Below are 20,628 nucleotides of genomic sequence, written 5' to 3' on the forward strand. Positions count from 1 at the left end.
TGGTAGGGTCATAGAGGATGTAGGCTTGAGGGTAAATATGTTGGTTATCTCCTGCAAGGAGGTCTGAGGTTGTGTGATTCATATAAGGTTTCTATGAAGAGTTTTCCCCTTATCCAATGGGATGTATGCACTATGATTAGAGTTCAGGTCATTTGAGAAAGTTTGCACGACTATCACAAGGATGATTATACACTTGGCAGATGATTTGGAGTATTTTATAACTAATGCCAAATGAGCTTATGAAGAATTCATCCGAATAACAGTGCGAGATAATGCCAGTTATGAAGGAAGATTATTGTGGGTTATTAGATGATGGGTTCTGTGACTTCGAGTCAAGTGGGGGCTACTATAGACGATAAGATTGTATGGTCATGTGTTATATTAGTTTCTGGACTAAGGGGATGCTTGTGGATTAATTATGACTTGAAAGGGATAACTTCAAAGATGACTCAAGTAAGGAAATTATTGGATGCATGATATACTATACTTTATGAGTATATGGAGATCTTGGGATTATTCAGGTTTGATATTTTTGTTATGAATTTGGTGTGCAAGGAAAAGGAATAGTTTGGTTACTTCTTTTTGGGTATTCAGGTGCTGGTGGAGCACAAGTCATTCAACTCGTATTGGTTGTGCATTGGAGAGTAGAGCAGAGTGAATGTCTCTCAAGAAGGTTATAATGGATTTGAGATTCATATGTGGTATTTAAGGATTTCCATAATTGTGTGTGGCTAAGATCTGAGATTTGCATTGGATGGTGCCGATATTTCTGCTATTTCTATATCATTATTGATTCTACATTTCAGTATTAGAGAGATGAAAGAAATAAATTCAGATTCATAGAAGGTCTCTTCAGAGCGGGCATTTTAGTTTGCGGTACTATTGGGTGCATGAGTGGGAATAAAGTGGCTTATGGGTCTTAGGACGATGTCTTTCCATGTTAGGATCACTTGGGCAAGCTTAGATTAAGGACCATAGTCTATTGGGTAAGAGAAGTGTAATCTTGAATGTAAGACATAAGGAACCAGAAGAAGTTCAGTTAGCTTAGTAGTGATTTGGGTCAACATAGTAGTAAAAATGATCGGTTCCTTTGGTGTATAGGGCTTCACAGTTATTTTGTGGCAATACTCTTGGGTTTGGCAGTTTGCGCTCTATTGAGTTATGGGGAACAATTCTAATGATTTGGTTATGCAAATAGGTTTCGAGGAGTTGTGATGGCTTTGACCACGACTTGAAACTGATGTCTTCAAAAGGTATAGAAGGTTTGTTGCATGTTGCAATGTTCTCCTGGATTGAGTTGGGTGGTAGGATTCTGGTTAATGGAGTGTCCATCCTATTTGTGGTTTAAAGTTGATAATTGTTTAACCAGAAAATAGGAATTTCGGTCAAAGCTTATTCTTAGAAGAACTCGGGTTTCTGATAATCAAATATGGAATAAATAAGACGAATTGACTTAAGCGATAGCTGAAGAAGTAAAGGAAAGCAAAGTAAATCAGTGTATTCCCATAATATTTTGTCCCCTTACAAATGTTATTTCTCTCCTTTTATAGCTATTTCTAAGTAATAGGTTTCTTTTCTCTCATAACAGAGCCATTATGAGCAATTAATGACATTTAGTGTAACGTTATAATTGGCAATCGTAACTGTTTCGTGAAGATTCTATGCTCATTAATTACGGATAATACGTATCTATACTTTTTGCTATCTAGGTTCATTCCTCCGATGTCTTTTCAAATCACCAAGAGGTCCGAGTAACTGTTCCTTCCTATTTTCTTGAATCTTTGCCTCATGCCTGTTAAGGCTCGTATCTCTTCAACTATTCTTTTCCAGCTGTCATTCTTTTAATGATCCATGTGTCTTGGCGTATCAGCACATAATTAATTCCAAATGTTAACTTGATTTTTCCCAATACAGATAGTCCCACCACTTGCCATTTATTCATCAATTGAATATTTGGGAAGTGGATCTCATTAAAGCGGGAATTTTTACCGTCATTCTTCATATCATTATAACTTCTCCAAAACTGACGCTTCGCATGTCACTTCCATTTAATGTACGTGACACATGGTGACTTTTGATTGATTCTGCAACCCTTCAGCGCGCCTTTTGAGGCTTTTTCCCGACTTACATCAATCATGAAGTGACAGTTTTCATTATGACGTCCCCATCATTACCTTTTTTGTTTGACGCTTGCTTTTGAGTATAAATATAACCTTTGTCTTTTCTTTCTCATAAAAGTTTCCCATCTTTGAATATTCATTCTTGTTTTCTTCTTCGTACAACCATGTCTTCTTCGAACTCTAATCCCCGAAGAGTTCCTATTGTTGATGAACTTCCCCCTGCTCCTGTTAGAAGCAGAAGAGGGGGAAAATTATGAAGTTTAGGATCATCATCTATTCGAGGTGCTTCTTTGCCTCCACTTAGTTCTACACCTCCTTCTTCTTCTAGAACTAAGGGTTCTCTTCCACATAGATCTTCAGCCAGAAGTAGAGACTCTAATGAACCAGTTCGTGAACCCATAGTAGATGAAATTATCCCCTCTGAACTTTCTTTTTATACTGATAGAGAGTCAATTAGAAATCAGGTTTCTTCTATGTCCTCTCTTGATCGTGCTGATGTTTACCCTTCTCAGATTGCTGAAGGTTTAATCTCTATTGTTCGTAGAGATTGCCATTGAAAATCTGACTTCCCAATCATAATTCCTAATGCAAATCAAAGGATCATATCCTACATGGCTGGATTTTCTTTCGGGTGTATTTATATCCTTTTACACTAAATTTTAGACCCCCCATTGATCCTGTTATCATCGAGTTCTGTCATTTTTTCAATGTTTGTTTAGGAAATATTGGCCCCATTGTGTAAAGGGTTGTTGCTTGTCTAAGGTACTTGGCTCAGTTGCCTTTTACCTTTTTTCATCTGATCCACCTCTACTACCCTAAGCTGTTCCAACATGGGATCTTTACTTTGGTGGCGAGGAGTAAGAGGGTTTTAGTCAGCCTTGAGGATGACAAGGACCGTGGCTGGTACGCCAGATTTGTTGTTGCTCCTACCATAGGGTTAGTAGGTAAAGAAAATATACCATTCCCTGAAAAGTGGAATTTTGCACGTATATTTTCTTTACAACTTTTTTTCTTTTCTCCCCCCCCCCCTCCCCATTTTTTAGAAAGGGTTTGTTCTTCCCATGACTATTTCGCTTCTCTTTTTCAGCGACCATGGGAACTGTTGACGAGATTCCCAATTTTCGTGGTTGGGTAGAGAAATTGTTGACCATTGCTCCAGTGGAGGTTAGATCTTGGAAATACCTTTCGAACAGGTTTGGTTGGAAGGTTAAAACTCATGGTAAAAACCTTACTTTTTCCTTTCTATTTTTGTCCACCTTTCCTTTAGAATATATTTGACCCTTCTTTTTATCAGGGTTTCCTATTCGTGGTGTAAGTGCTGATTCAATCGTAGCTTCCAGAGTTTCTTTGGCAAGATCTCAGGAGATAATCTTGAGTTCTTCGTCGAAAAGGAAAGTTGATGTGTCCCAAGATTCTGAGGAGGAAGAAGAACGGGATGGAAGTTCTTTGGTTAGAAGGTTGCGGGCCAGAAGACGCATCCTTTCGGATGACGAAGCTACTCCTCCCCGTTCTATTCCCGTGACCGAGCCTGTTGAAGCCACCTTAGTGAGTTCTAACGATGATACTCGTATGGCAGCTCGTGACTCTGAGGAACAACGTTTTTCATGTGGATTTGATAGTGAAAGTTTTTGACTTGGTGTCTGATGAAGTACCTCTTGCCTCTTTCCCCGTGTCTGTCCCAATGGAATGTTCTCTACCTGTTTCTACTACTGCTATTTCTGCCCCACTTCAAGTTATTATGACTTCCTCTACAGTCCCCATTACTACTGTTTCTCACGCTGAAGTTGGTTCTTCAAGTGGAAGTAGAGTAATGAAGAAGATTACCATTGAAGTCCCTGCCGATGGTAGTCTTTTGAAAAAGTCAGGTCGGGCTGACGTATGGTTGAAACCCTTAATTGGTCCGGTTGAAAAGTCCAAACTAGAAAGTCATAGTTCTTTGACTTGGATGAATGATATCGTGTAGTCATCACTGAAGGTATTAATTTCTTTTCATGCTTTCTTCCATTCTCTTTTTACTAAGATTCTTACCCTCTTTTTTTAGATCAATCTCATTGGTACGGAGATGATGAAAAGGGTTTCCCGTACAGAGCAGTTGATGCATGATTACCAAATTAAGGCAGACAATTGGAAAGAACAATAGGAAAGTCTTCAGCTTGAGATGGAAGTTTAAGAAGGAAACAAATGTACCTTAGAGCAGCAGTTGAGGGTTATGGCTTTGGAGTTAGCAGTTGAAAAAACTTCTTCTAACCAGGCAGGCAAGGATAAACATATCCTCAAATCATCATTTGCCGAACCACTCTCCAAAGCCACCGAGGAGATCAGAGGTTTGAAGGCCTTGTTGAATGAGAAAGAGGTTTATGCAGGTAAACTTGTTCAAACACTTACCCAGACCCAAGAAGATCTACGTGTGTCTTCTGATAAGGTCAAATTTTTAGAGAGTTTACTTGCCCCTTTACAGTCTTCTTATGATGTTGTTTTAGCTGAGGGGGAGGAGCTCAAAAGTGAAATTGACCATTGGGAGAGAGACTACGAGGCTCTTGAGGACAAAGATGTTGTCGAAGTAAGTTGGGCTATATTGAACACACACCATGATACACTTATGGAGGTTAGCCAAGAAGGCTTTAACTTGGATGCTGAGTTAGAAAAGATTAAAGAGACCATTGAAAAAACTCAGCAAGCCCAAAGTTTCTCTTCTCCCATGGCTGATACTCTCGAGCACATTGAAGCTGACCCTAGTGCGGTGGATGTTCCAGCTCCTTCAGATCAAGTCGAGCCTTCTGTTGCTGATGATGCCGTTTTGAACCCTTCTTCTACTCCATAGTGAAAGTTTATTTGTGAAGTTTGACTCTCCTTTTTTTTCTTTTTTGGTGGAATATGTGGTGGTTTTACCCCTGATCCCATTTTGTGGGTTATATTTTTGGTGATAGAAAGTCTCCAGGTCTTTTCGGGGCTTTTTGTAAAAAGACAATCAGTTTATAACTAAGTTTATACTTAGTTTTAACTTAATATTATTAAGTTTTCATTTTAACTTAATTCTTTTGAGTTTCTTCTATACTCTTTTAATAATTTGCCTTGTTTTTTATAAGTCCAAGGTCTTGCTTTTTAATTCGTGGATTTTTGTCTTACCCTTTTGACTTTTTGCATCTTTAGAAATGCTTTATTAACTTCATGGATCCTTGAATCAAACATGAATTTATAAAAAGGGCCATTTTATATACAACACATAATGAAGAAGATGTCTCAACTTCATAATGGTGTAAACATACGAAAGAAAAAATAGGAACACACATGTTTCTTGAAATAACTTTGATAAAGTTTTTATCCGAACTTTGCCAAGTTTAAATAACATCTTACATGTATTTAAATATCTTCTATTACTCTTCCATAACTGTTTTCTTTGCAACAGATTTGCAAAAAAAGAAAAAATCCAATGGTTTCTTTATGACCCATGGCTAAATACTGGCTTTAACCTAAACATCATAAGATTTTAAAATCTATATCCATGAGTGTATTCTTCACAGGTTTTTTTGATCTGGCTTGTGTTATTGGCTCGCGACTTTGCTCTGAACTTGATATTTGATAAGTAGACTTTTAGGCTTGACTTGAAATTTAATTGTTTTTAGTCTTCTTTGCTTTTCTTATACATATATCATATGTATATTATATAGTCCCCCAAGGGTTTGAGCTTTGAAGTATGAAATCTCGAGCACTTGATTATTCCTTCCATGCGGTCCTTTTCCTGAAAAGGAAAAACATACGGTACTCAGAGGTATGATTTTAGATGAAGACTGCTTAACCCATTTAGATTTCCATCAGAATAGTTGTAACCCTAGACTGGGAAGTATGTTCTTTCCACGTGTCTTTCAGATCGTAATTCATCATTTAGTGCGGGCTAGCTTTCTTCCTATTATCTAAAATCGTTAGTAAAATTTTAATAATTCAAAAATAAAAATCGTTAGTGAGGATACCTGCCCGTGGGTATTTCCTTTCCTTAGAAGTAGTATCTCTTTAGATGAACAGCATTCCAATTTGAAGGTAGAATCTTGCCATCCAATGTTTCAAGCTTGTATGCTCCTTTTCCTGCTATACCATGAATCTTATAAGGCCCTTCCCAAGTTGGACTTAACTTTCCTGCATTGGCTGCCCTCGTGGATTGAAAAAATTTCTTGAGTACGTAGTCCCCAATCTTGAATTATCTCAGATGAGCTTTCCGATTGTAATACCGCTCAATAACTTATTTTTGTGTTGCCATGCTTATTAATGCAGCTTCCCTTCTTTCTTCAAGTAAATCTAGGTTTATCTGCATCTCTTCTTTGTTCGATTCTTTAGAAGCTTGAGTATATCTCGTGCTTGGTTCCCCTATCTCGACAGGAATTAAGGCTTCAGCCCCGTATACAAGTGAAAATGATGTTTCCCCCGTACTTGTTTTCGCTGTTGTTCGATAAGCCCACAAGACTCCGAGTAATACTTCTGGCCAATTGCCTTTAGATTCTTTTAGTCTTTTCTTCAAGTTGTTGATAATGACTTTATTTGTTGATTCAACTTGTCCATTACCCACCGGATGGTAAGGCGTTGAGGTGATCCGTTTAATTTTCCAACTTTGGAAAAATTCTGTGATTTGTGCACCTTGCCTTTGGCTTGTGATAGTGGACCTACGATATCCATCCCCCACTTCATAAAAGGCCATAGTTCAATGACCGAATGTAATAATTCAGCTGGTCGATGCATGTTGTTACCGTATCTTTGGCACTTGTCACATTTAGCCACAAAATTTTCCGCGTCTTTTTCCATTTTTGGCCAATAATAGCCAGCTCTAATCATGGTTTTTACCAAAGATCTTCCTCTAGCATGATTTCCACAATGTCCTTCGTGTATTTCTCTCATCACGTACTTTGTTTGAGAAGGCCCGAGGTATCTTTCTAGAAGACCACCGAACATTTTTCAATAAAGATTGCCTTGATTTAAACAGTAGCGAGCAGCTTTTTTACGAAGTGCTTGAGCCTTTTTCTTATCTTCAGGTAAAATTCCATACTACAAAAAATTGACAATGTCGTTCCTCCAATCCCAAGTTAGATTATTGTAATTTACCTCGTTTTTGTCTTGATCAAGTACTAAATGAAACAAATGAATCACAGAAGCATTTTCTCATTTGTTACTTCTGCAGCAGACGCAAGATTAGCTAAAGCATCTGCCTCGGCATTTTCTTATCTTGGTATCTGCATGACTTTCTAAGTTTGAAATTGCCTGACCAAATCCCGTGCCTTTTCTAGGTATTGCTACATCCTCACCTCTCTGGCTGTATTAGTCCCCTACATCTGGTTAACAACAAGCTGCGAGTCGCTTTTGATTACTACCTGCTCTATTCCGAGCTTTTGTGCCAACTCTAAACCTGCAATCACAGCTTTATATTCTGCCTCATTATTAGTGATTAGATGGAACTTTATTACTTGTCTTATGGTTTCACCCGTAGGTGGTACCAGGACAATGCCCAGACCTGTTCCTTTTACATTTGACGAACCGTTAGTAAATAAGGTCAATGTACCTGGATTAGATCCGTTAAATATCTGCAGTTCTTTTTCTGCTTCTAACTGTATCCCTTGGCTAAAATCTGCCACGAAATCTGCTAAAACCTGTGACTTTATTGTAGTTCTACATTGATATGTAATGTCATATTCACTTAGTTTTATAGCCCACTTGGCTAATCTACCCGATAACTATTGTTTATGCAATATATTACGTAAGGAGTAGGCAGTTACCACGGAAATAGGATGACATTAGAAATAAGGTCTTAATTTCCTAGATGCCATAATCAAAGCTAATGCAAGTTTCTCTAAATAAGGATATCGAGTCTCAGCATCGAGAAAAGATTTGCTAACATAATAAATCGGTGATTGCTTACCTTGGTCTTCTCGAACTAATACAGCATTTACCGCCACTTCTGAAACTGCAAGGTATACAAGCAATTTCTCCCCATCTTTTAGTTTAGTTAGCAGTGGTGGATTTGACAGGTATTCTTTAAATTATTAAGCGCTTGTTGACACTCTTCAAACCATTCAAATTGGTTTTGCTTCTTTAAAGCTAAAAAGAATTTGAAGCACTTTTCTGATGACTTGGAAATAAACCTGCCCAGGGCTGCTATTCTTCCTGTTAGCCTTTGTACTTCTTTTTTGCTCGTGAGTATATCCGAAATTTCTTCAATAGCTTTAATCTGCGCAGGATTTACTTCAATGCCATGGTTAGAAACAAGAAATCCCAAGAACTTACCTGATGAGACGCCAAATGCACATTTCTCAAGATTTAACTTCATATTAAATTTGCAAAAAATCTGAAATATTTTAGTCAGGTGTTGAATGTGGTCTCCTGTTTGGTGTGATTTAACCAACATATCGTCTATATACACTTCCATGGTTTTGCCCAAGTGTTCTTGGAACATTTTTATCACCAGCCTTTGATATGTGGCCCTAGCATTCTTTAAACCGAATGGCATGACTTTGTAATAGTAAGTCCGCCTGTCTGTGATGAAGAAAGTCTTTTCTTCATCTAGAGGATTCATTTTAATCTGATTATATCCTGAATAGGCATCTAAAAACTTAACAATTCATACCCTGCAGTAGCATTAATTAGTTGATCTATGTGTGGTAATGGAAAAGAATCTTTAGGTCAAACTTTATTTAGATCAGTGTAATCTACACAAACTCTCCATTTACCATTCTTTTTAGGTACTACAACAATATTAGCCAACTAATCTGGATACTTTACCTCATGGATAGACCCAATTTTTAAAAGTTTTTGCTCCTCATCTTAAATCACCTAGTTCTTGAAGGAGCCTTGCTTCCTTTTCTTTTGATTGACAGGTGGGTACGATGGATCTTCATTTAATTTGTGGGTCATTACCTCCGGTGGTATACCTGTCATATTTGAATGGGACCAAGCAAAAAAATCTGCATTAGCCTTTAAAAATTCAATCAACTTACGTTTCATTTCCGGGCTGAGGTTGGTTCCAATATAGACTTTTCTGTCTGGACAATGTACAAATAGCACTACACCCTCCAGTTCCTCGATCGTTGTTTTGATATTTTCATTTTCCTCTGGTTCCTGAATAGTATCGGACCTCGAATCTACATCTGTTTGCCCATCTTCAGTTGAGGTTCGTGTCGATGCATCCTCAACTGCATTCTGTGGTTGCTATTTTTCGTCACTTTTTGCATTCGAATCTGCCACAGAATTAATGCTCCATGAAGCTTGTTGGTCACTACGGATTTGTCGTATCCCCCATTGTGATGGGAATTTGATAACTTGATGCAAGGTAGATGGAACAACGTCCATTTCGTGAATCCATGGTCTGCCAAGAATCATATTGTAGGCCATATCCATTTCTACCACCTAAAATTTTGTATCTTTGACCACTCTTTCTGCAAATGTGGTGAGTATTATCTCCCCTTTTGTTACGATGCTCGAGTTGTCAAAACTAGACAAGGTGTGTGCCTTGGGTATCATCTTATCATCAGCTTGCATCTCGTTTACCACTCTTAACAGAATGATATTCATGGAACTTCCTAGATCAATCAAAACTCATTTTACATTAGTGTCATGTACAAGTAAAGATATTACCAGTGCATCATTATTTGGGATTAGCACGCCATCTGCATCTGCATCATCAAATGTAATACTATCTTCTTCCAGAACTTGTCAAACTCGCTTCCCGTGTGTAACTGTTATTTTTGACACTTTCTTAGCTGTCGTGTATGTTATGCCATTTATCTCTTCTCCTCCACTTATGACATTAACCGTCCTTTTTGATGAAGGAGGTTTTGGGGGCTCCTGCCTATTCTTCATATATGCTTGCTTTCCCTTTTCACTAAACAATTCGGTTAAATATCCTTATTTTAATAAATGTTCAACTTCACCTTGCAACAATCTACAATCCACCATTTTGTGACCGTGATCGTTGTGAAACTCGCACCAAAAATCTGGATTTCATCTATTCGTGTTTGATCTCATTTCTTTTGGCCACCGTACCTTGTCTCCCATGCTCCTTAAAATAGCCACCAATTCGGATGTGCTAACATTAAAACTGTAACCGCCGATCTTTTACTTCGAGCTTCTATCATCATCTCGCATCTCTCGCGTGTTTCATTCTTTTCTGAACCTTGATGATGAACCTGACTCTATATCTCTTGATCTATGATCGTACCTCGTGCTTTCTTATTTTGAACGCGAGTCCCTTCCTGCTGGTCCCATGTAAGGCTCGTACCTATTTTTACCGACCTTTTTTCAGTTTCAGCTCGTCTTGAACTTACCCTTTCATATTTTCGGGACTAAGTGATAGTATCCACTTCTACTCGCAGTTTTGTGTTGTACCTGTTATAAACGTCATTCCATGTTGTTGCTGGAAATTCTCGTAGACTTTCCTTGAGTCTCCTCGTGGCTTCTGAATTTTTTTCATTTAGATTACTGGCAAATGCCATAGCCGCCCAATTATCAGGTACACGTGGCAACATCATCCTTTCACGGTGGAATCTGTCTACGAATTTCCTGAGCAACTCCGTATCTCCTTGTTTTATTTTGAAATATCCTCCATTATTTTTTCAACTTTTTGAGCTCCCAAGTGTGCTTTGATAAATGAATTTGCAAGCTCAACAAAAGAATCTATAGAATTTTCGAGTAAAAGAGAGTACCATGTTAATGCTCCCTTAGTGAGTGTTTCTCCGAATTTTTTGACCAATACTGATTCAATTTCTTGCCTGGTCAAGTCGTTGCCCTTTTGAATGCAGTTACGTAATCCCGTGGATCAGTTGTTCCATCATATTTTGGAATATCGGGCATCTTGAATTTCTCCGAAATTGGTAGAGTAGTAGCACTTGGCTTCCAAAGTTGTTGTGAATATTTGTCCATATCTACTCCCTTGATCACCGGTGGCACTCCAGGTATTTTCTCTATGCAGTTGCTTTGCTCCTTGAGCTGTTTCTGCAAAGTTAGTACTAAATTTTGTAAATCAAAATTAACTGGGTTACCTGGCTCTCCATCACGAGATTCGCTGGGAGCTCCGCCACTGCCTGAATTAACGAGTCCTGAGCGAGGATTTTCTAGGGTGTTGTTGTTTGGTGTTGGTGTTGGCGGTACAAATGGCAACTAGTTGGTAAAAGCCTGAAGAGCATTGCTGACCTGTTGAGCAATTAATTTTTTCAAAGCTTCATCGATAGCTTGATCATTTTTATTTGATTCAGATCTGTCAGGAGTCCTCTCTCGTGATTGTCGAGGAGAATGTTGTGGCGAATGGGGTAGAGTTCTGTCACCTTGTTAGATCAGCTGATGTTGTATATCTCCTTGGAGTGGTAAATTTTGTTGGTTATTGTCGTTGACATTCGACATGATTGTTTCGATAAAGCATCGATTTGGAAAGAAGAAGGTTATCAGATTCCCGGTACCGGAACCAATTGGTTTAACCAGAAAATAGGAATTTCAGTCAAAGCTTATTCTTAGAAGAACTCGGGTTACTAATAATCAAATATGGAATAAATAAGAAGAATTGACTTAAACGATATCTGAATAAGTAAAGGAAAGCAAAGTAAATCAGTGTATTCCAATAATATTCTGTCCCCTTACAAATGTTATTTCTCTCTTTTATAGCTATTTCTAAGTAATACGTTTCTTTCCTCTCATAACAGAGCCATTATGAGCAATTAATGACATTTAATGTAATGTTATAATTGGCAATCGCAACTGTTTTGTGAAGATTCTATAATGTTTTCCATCATTGATGCTCATTAATTACGGATAATACGTATCTATACTTTTTGTTATCTAGGTTTATTCCTCCGATGTCTCTTTAAATCACCAAGAGGTCCAAGTAACTGTTCCTTCCTATTTTGTTGAATCTTTGCCCGTGCCTGTTAAGGCTCTTATCTCTTTAACTATTCTTTGCCAGCTGTCATTCTTTTATTGATCCGCGTGTCTTGACGTATCAGCACATAATTAATTCCAAATGTTAACTTGATTTTTCCCAATACAATAATGAGATTCTCCTATTTTCATATGATAGCATGATAAATACGGCGAGCCGCGTGGAATTGGTATTGAATGGACAAGGTTGCGGTTCAGTTTGAGAGGAAGGTCATGAGCTCTAGACAGCATAAGAAATTTTATATGTTTAAGAGAATGATGCCACTATCCGATATCTCTTGAGAAGGGTATATGTTACAGAAGATGCATCGTATTATGATTTGTCGATACTTGACTGGTACTACAGAAATCGCATGGTTGATGTAACAAACCGATCAGTCGTCTTATATATTTGAGCCCTGTTCTCCTATTTGATATTTTGTGACTTGGGGAGATGGTTGGTTTGGCTTTAGGAAGGTTTTGGTGTGAATTGGAACTCTTAGTTTTATTAAGCTTAAGTAGTAAGAGTTGACCAATGTTTAAATTTTGTGTAGACGACCTCGGATTGGTGATTTGATGGCTCCAATAGGTTCTTATAGTGATTTTGGACTTAATTTATGTCAAAATATGGATTTGGAGTTTCCTATGTGTTTTGGCTCTAATTGTTAAAAGTTAGAAATTTGAAGGTTTGGAAAGTTCATGAGTTTGATGGGGAGTTAACTTTGATGACATCGAAATTGAATTGTTGGTCCGGAAGTTAAAAGAGGTTCTTTTTTTCATTTGGTACTTGTGTGCAAAGTTTGGTTGTAATCCGAATTGGTTAGGCTTGAATCAGGTGTTTGATTTAAAGTTAAATTTCTTAAACTCAAGAGAAGTTCAATTTGTGTTTTGATCTTTGATCCATTTATGTGATGTTGTCGTATGTATTTGGAGGCTTTGGTTACGTCTATATAGTGATTATGGAGTTGTTGGTGTGATTGGACGGGGTCCCAGGGGGCTCGAGTGAGTTTCGGACCACTTGGAGCATTAATTTTGCTGGTATCTGGTGTACTTCGCGATCGAGGAGCAAGTCTCGTGATCGCCAAGAAGGATTTTGGATAGGCTGGTTTTACTCTTCATGTACGCGGGATGGAGGTCGTGTTCGCATAGAGCTATGGCTTTTGGGTCCTCGTGTTCACACCTCGTGTAGAAGGAAGGTAGACTAGGAGCTAGTTTGAGCTTTGCCTTAGCAATTGCGGGAGGGGGCTCACGTTCGCGTAAGCCAGGGGCATTTACGCTTCGCGTTTGCAATGGTTTTGCTGCATTCGCAATGGGTTTTTCTGAGTTGTTGCATTTTTTTGTTTTGCAAACGTGAAGTAGTCATGCGTTTATGAAGGGTGGTGCTGGGCAGACTATATGAAGTTCTAATTTCGGGATTTTAGCACGTTCTCTCATATTTTGAACCCTATACTAAGAGAGAGGGCGATTTTTGAAGGAGACTTTCATACAAGACCTTGGGGTAGGTGATTTCAAAGACATTTTTATATTATTTCAAGATTTTACACAGATTATTAACACTTAAAATATAGAATTTTGAGGGAAATCTGGGGGGGTTTCCTACAACTTAAGAGAGTGAAATTGAGGATTTGGAGGTTGATTTAGACATGATTTTGTAATCTAATCACATATTTAGACTCGTGGGGTTATGGATAGTCAGGATCTATCCCTTGACTCGAGTTGTGACCATATGGGACCAGGTTGGCTTTTGTTAACTTTTTGGAAATTGTGTAAAGATTGAAACTTTATTATTTGAAATTGATTCCTATAGCTTTATTTGATGTTATTGAGTTGTTTTTGGCTTGATTCGAGCCATTCGGAACCCGATTTGCAAGGAAGGGCATTTTTGGAGTATTAATTTTGCTTGTTTGAGGTAAGTATCTTACCTATCCTTGGTTTAAGGCACTAGCTGCTTGAATCATTGATGTTGGCTATGTGCCAAGGGTGATGCACATGCAATGGATAATCGTGTGTGCATGCACTAGATTTTCATCCATGCTCGGGATAGTTCTTAGATTATGTTATGCCTTGTATTGAATAAGCTTCATATTATCATTCTTTATATGGTTGTACCCCTTTGTGAGCTACTTAAATCATGCTACATATCATGTGTAGGTTATCTCCTGTTCAAACATGATAATTGCTATTTTGTGGCATATTCACCTTATCTGATATGTGGTGGCACACTTCACACATGCATATACCTTAGCAAGTCACTTTTATCAGTCCATGATTCTATGATTTGGTATCTATTGTTCGTACTCGTGTATTCTTGTATATGTTTTACATGCGGTATGGACTGGATTGGTAGCACGTGAATGGTCCGTGTAGTTTGAGTTATGATAGCACGTGAGTGGTCCCTGCGGTTGTTTCATTATGGCGCGTGAGTTATCCGTGCAGTGTGTGGATAAGGATCTATCTCCCTAGGGTTGTCCTCTCATGTTTCTCTCTTGATGGCATACACGCGGTATAAGGAAAACTGATCAGTGTTTGGTTTTTGCATCTCTTTTCTATTTGCAAATACCTTGGGTATATAACATGTTTTTATTGCATATCTTCTCTATATGATAGATTTGAAATGTATACATGCCTCTTTATGCATATCTTCTATATATGGTGTTTGACTGGTAAGTATAGGCACGATACATATCTTCTCTATATGTACATATATACACCTTCTCTATATGTACATGAATACACCTTAGCATGCTATTTATCAGCCCATGAGTATGTGATTTTGATATTCGTTGATTACATACATGTATTCTTTTATATGTTTTCTGTGTGATGGACTAAATTTGTAGCACATGAGTTATTTGTGCGGGTTGAGTTGCTATGGAACGTGATTTTTCCGTGGCGATGATTATGATTATGCACGTGAGTTATCCTTGTAGCATGTGGATAAGGATCCATCCCCCTAGGGTCGTCCTCTCATGTTTCTCCTTGATAACATACATGCGAATTATGAAAAATGGGCCAGTGGTTGGATTTTGTGTATCTTCTTTATATGCAAACTTCTTAGATGTATACATGATTTTTATTGTGTATCTCCTCTATATGCTATCTCCGGAATATATATACATGTCTTTTATGCATATCTTCTCTATATGATGTTTTACTTTTTGAGATGATTCACAATACATATCTTCTTCATATGTGGATCCGTGTAACTTGACTTGTTTAATTCATGCATATCTTCTCTATATGCAACTATTGATGGATTATTTAATATTTCACGTATATCTTCTCTATATGCAAGCTTTAATAATGTAATGATGTTAGACGCACATCTTCTCTATATGTTGAGATGTTAAACTGGTATAGTACCTATGCATATCTTCTTTATATGTAATTGTTGGCGTGTTTTCTGATATCAAATGCATATCTTCTTTATATGTTGAACTGTTAAGAGACTTACGCACATCTTCTTTATGTGCATTGATTGGTTGTACCTGTATTTCATGCTTAAATTCGATAATCTTGCTGGTTACATGTATATGTCATTGTGATGTACAAGTTATGTAATGTGAGTATCCTTGACCTGAGACCTCGTCACTACTTCACCGAGGTTAGTCAGGATACGTACTGAGTACATGGGATGGGTGTTACTCATACTACACTTCTGCACCTTGCGTGCAGATCTTGGAGCTGAGCTGCTATAGATGACGGAGGCTAGCATTGAAGATGTACATGCATTTCAGATGTAGCTACCACTTGTTCTTAGTAGTTAGGATTTGTACTTTTGTTGATATTCAAACAGATATTGTGTTTATTCTTTGTACCATCTTTGTAAATCTAAATCTTAGTGGCTTATGACCTATACTACCAATCCTTGGGGTATTTTGTATGGATATTCATCTTCTTATTTATTGTTATTTATGATCTTTCATTTGAGTTATATCATTCATAGTTTGGCTTACCCAGCATGTTGAGATTAGGTGCCATCACAACTAGGTGAAATTTTGGGTCGTGACAATAACCTTAATTTAAGGGAATTACAATGTGGTTGGGTCTATTTTCTACGTGCTATATATGTTGGGGTCGGCGTATATGCAAGGTAACGTATATGAATTTGCTATGGGTTAAGCATGCATGTAAAACTAGTTTTTTTCTATTATATTGCTTTATATGATATGCCTTCCATGCTCTAAATAGATTATGAAACTCCTCGATTAATCTTATTGATGTTAATAGTTATGTTAGTTTGTTGAGATATTGGTCGTTAAGATTCTTGAAGTGTTGGTTTGGCTATTGTTGCAAAAGTAATGGTTATATCTCATGTGGTGTGTTACATTTAATCACTCTTATTGATGTTGATTGTGCTTTCCACCTTGCTTGGTACTATTTTATATATTTATGCTTGGCGAGGAAGAGTGAATTGCACGAAGGTTGTTTCCTTGCTTGTGAGCAATAGTAATTATGCACGGAGGGCGTTTCTATCTACATAGAGTTTAAACTCTCGGTCAAACAACTACAATCCAACCCCGATATCATCAAAGTCAACTCTCGGTCAAACTTATGAACATTCCAAACCTTCAAATTTCCAACTTTCGCCAATTAGTGCCGAAACCTTCTAGAAATATCCAAATGCAAATTCGAACATACGCCCGAGTCCAAAATCACCATCCGGACCTAATGAAACTATCAAAACTCCGAATCGAGGTCAAATACACACAAAAGTCAAACTTGGCCAACTCTTCTAATTTAAAGCTTCAAACATGAAATTCAGTATTCCAAATCACTTCTGAATCACGTGAAAAACTAAGACCGATGATTCACACAAGTCATAATACATCATACGAAGCTACTCAAGACTTCAAATAGCTGAAAGGAATGCAAATTCTTAAAACGACCGATCGGGTCGTTACAGTAGATATCCACACTTTTTCGACACTTTAGGTATGATTCTAAACTCGTTCAAGGACAAATGTTTATTTAAGATGTGGAGAATGTAACGACTCGATCGGTTGTTTTGATTTCTATATTCGCATTACCCTATTTAAGACTTTCTGTATGTGCTTTTCCTATTTATGACTTGCATGGACAATTGGTTTGGTCTTGAGAGGATTCGAGTTGAATCCGGAACACTTAGTTCCATAATAGTGGCCCAAGGTGGCCAAGTTCGACTTGAGTCAAGACTTTAATTAAATGACCTCAGAATTAGGATTTGAAGATTCCAATAGGTTCATATGATGATTTTGGACTAAGGCAAATGGTCGGATCTAGTTTCAGGTGGACTGGGGGGTTTTCGGCGCTTATTGTTGGAAGTTGGCATCTTAAAGGTTTTAGAATTTTCTAAGTTTGATTTGAAGTAGACTTTGGGATTTCGAGTCATGGAATAGGTTCATAGAGTGATTTGTGACTTGTACGTAAAATTTGGCGTCATCCCAAGTTGTCTAAGTATAATTTGTCATGTTCGGTGTTGGTTAGAAGAAGTTTGAAGTTTAGAAGTTGATTAATTTGATTTTGAGGTGCGATTCTTGGTTTCGATGTTATTTTATGTGTTACGAGACTTCGAGTAGTTTCAGATTATGTTTATGGACTTGTTGGTATAATTGAACGGGGTCCCAGGTAGCTTGGAGGAGTTCCAGACCACCTTAAACAAGGTTGAAGTTGGTAGTTTTTCTAGTTCTTGTTTTGTTCTTCGTGAATGCGATGGGAGTCACGTGTTTGCAATAAAAGATTTTGGGATGGGGACATTTTGTGCTTTACGTTCGCGGTATGGGCATCGCATTCGTAGAGCATAGGGATCAGTCATCTATGTGTTCGCATTCTTAGAGTCATGTTTGCATAGAGGGAGGTCGGTGTGGGGATGGCAGGCCTTTGGCCATCGCGTTTGCGAGTGCTATACAACGTTCACGTAGGCTCAGTGGATGTAGGCATCGCGTTCGCGACTAGGCCCTCACGATCGTGTAGAGGAGATAGTAACTAGGTGCGAGATTGGTCTTCACGATCGCGAAGAGGGTCCTGCGATTGCGAAGAGTAACCCCTGGGCAGAAAATAATTTTATTTACGAGACTTAGGCTCATTTTCCCCATTTTTCATTTGTCTTGGGCGATTTTGGAGCTCCTCGAAGGGGGATTTTCACCAAGTATTATAAGATGAGTGATTTCTACCTATTGAGCGTTAAATACATGGATTATGAGTAGGTTGTAACATAGAAATTAGTGAATTTTGGGATTTTGTTAACAAACCTAGAGTTTAGTAAAAATGAGATTTGACCACGAAATTGATTATGGTATTGGGTATAAGTACATACTTGAGTTTGTAAGGCCATGGGTAACATTTATCTTCGAAATTTCTGAAATCGGGGCACGTGGGCCTAGGGTTGGCTTTTGTTGACTTTCCGAGTTGGGTTGGAAAATTACTCTGATAGTTAAATTATGAATTTTTGAGGATATATTGATTGATTTATGCGTCTTTTGATTAGTTTCAGGTTGCTCGGCGTTGTTTAGAGGCGACTAGTGAGGTTTGAGAGCGGAGTAGAGGGCTTGGAAGCAAGGTGACTTTTGCTAATCTTGTAAGAGTGAATTATCCCCGTAGGTATTCTAATTGTTGTGTGCTACTTGTTATGGGTGCTACGTACGTGCGAGGTGACGAGAGTCCGTGCATAGCTAGAATCATATTTATGTTTGGATAGACTTAGATCATTACCATGCCTTATTTGTGCTACTTGAACTAAACGTGTTAGTTTAATTACTTAAATTTATATTTGTGATCGGATTAGAATTTATGTTTGATCGAGCCTCTTTACCTTGAGTTTTGGTGGGATACTTGATTTTCGATAAGATTATGGTTTCTTCACATTCCTATCCTCGTGTTATGTTTATGTGACCGATAGTTCGAAAAGTTTCTCTATTCATGTGGATCGGGCCATACACCTCCGCAGTGCTATGAAATAGCATTATAGATCGAGCCATATGGCCTCAGTAGTATATTTGAGATGCATCTATGGATCAGGCCGTACGACCTCAGCAATGTACACTATTATTATGGATTGTACCGTACAACCTTGTTAGAATTCGTGCATAATATCGATAGGTGTCAGAATATACATGAGTTTTCCTTCTTGACTTGAGATTTGACATTTACTTGATGTTCCTTGTCTGTTTGAGATAGCATATGGCATTCTAGGCCTTCATATTATTATTATGTCGAAGGATCATGTTAGTTACAGTTACTTATTTCATTGCTAATTGTTGTGTTTCATGCTTATCTATTTTCATGTATTTTAATTATTGGACCACTAGTATGTGTTGATGTCGACCCCTCGTTACTACTTCTTCGGAGTTAGACTAGATACTTACTAGGTATGCATTAATTTACGTACTCATACTGCACTTCTGCACTAATTGTGCAGGTACTGAGGCATGTACTTCAGGCAGTCATTCGAGCGCGCATACACACCCGGAGACTTAGTGGTGAGCTGCTCTGCATTCCACAATCTGTAGCACCCTCGTTACTACTTCTTCGGGGTTAGACTAGATTACTGGATATGCGTTCATTTATGTCACCACCTAAAAATTCTGACCCCTCGTGATGGCGCCTAACATACTTACTAGGCAAGCCGACAATCACATAACAACTAAATATTTGAATAAAACATGTTTAATAAACTCAACAACGGAAGAATCTCATAAATATCTGATAAAAGTAATTGAAGTGTACTACAACCATCCCAGTACGAGTACATGAGCACTGTAAATCTCAACATAAAACAAACTCTAGTACAACTATCTGAATAGTAGAACAGTACTGAAGAAAATAAAAGGAAGAAGAATCAAGGTCTGCGGGCATCATAGTAGCTATCTCAAAGTCTTCGAGCATGTACTAGCACCAATCTAGCGATCACTGCATCCAGATGTACCTGAATTTGTACACAAAATACAGAGTGTAGTATGAGTACAATCGATCCATTGTACTCAATAAGTGTCGTAGCTAACCTTGATAAGGTAAAAGAAGCACAAAATTATAAATAATGCTAGCTATAACCTGTATAGTTTCATTATTTTAACAAGTACAGAACAATAATGAAATCAAGTCATAAAGTACGGGAAGAAGCATCTATGTGTGTATGTATACAGTTTCTCAAATACTCTTCTCAATCAATCTTCAGCTTACAGAGATGATATGCAGTTAATTCAGGTAAATAATCACGAAAATTGTAAGTAAAGATGAAATGCAAAATTCAAACAAACACTGGCCAGATTTCCTCTACCTTTCCAATTCTATACCAAACCATTGATCAGTTTTTTCTCAATATCCGTTGTACACCATCAAGAGAGAAATATGAGAGGGTGACCCTAGGGGATGGATCAATATCCACACGCAAGCATGGCCAATTCAACATGCTACCAGCCCAACATGGTCACAAGCTCAATATCATAATCTGCTCGGCGTGGTCACAGGTATAACAGTACAATCCGCACGACGTGGTCATAGGCATAACAACACAATCTGCCCGGCGTGATCATAGGAATACAACACAATCCATCCGGCGTGGTCACAGGCATAACAACACAATCTGCCGGCGTGGTCATAGGCATAACAACACAATCCGCTCGGCGTGGCCACATGCATAATAACACAA

The sequence above is a fragment of the Nicotiana tabacum genome, chromosome 8, assembly GCF_000715075.1.
Source record: "Nicotiana tabacum cultivar K326 chromosome 8, ASM71507v2, whole genome shotgun sequence".
Lineage (NCBI taxonomy): Eukaryota > Viridiplantae > Streptophyta > Magnoliopsida > Solanales > Solanaceae > Nicotiana > Nicotiana tabacum.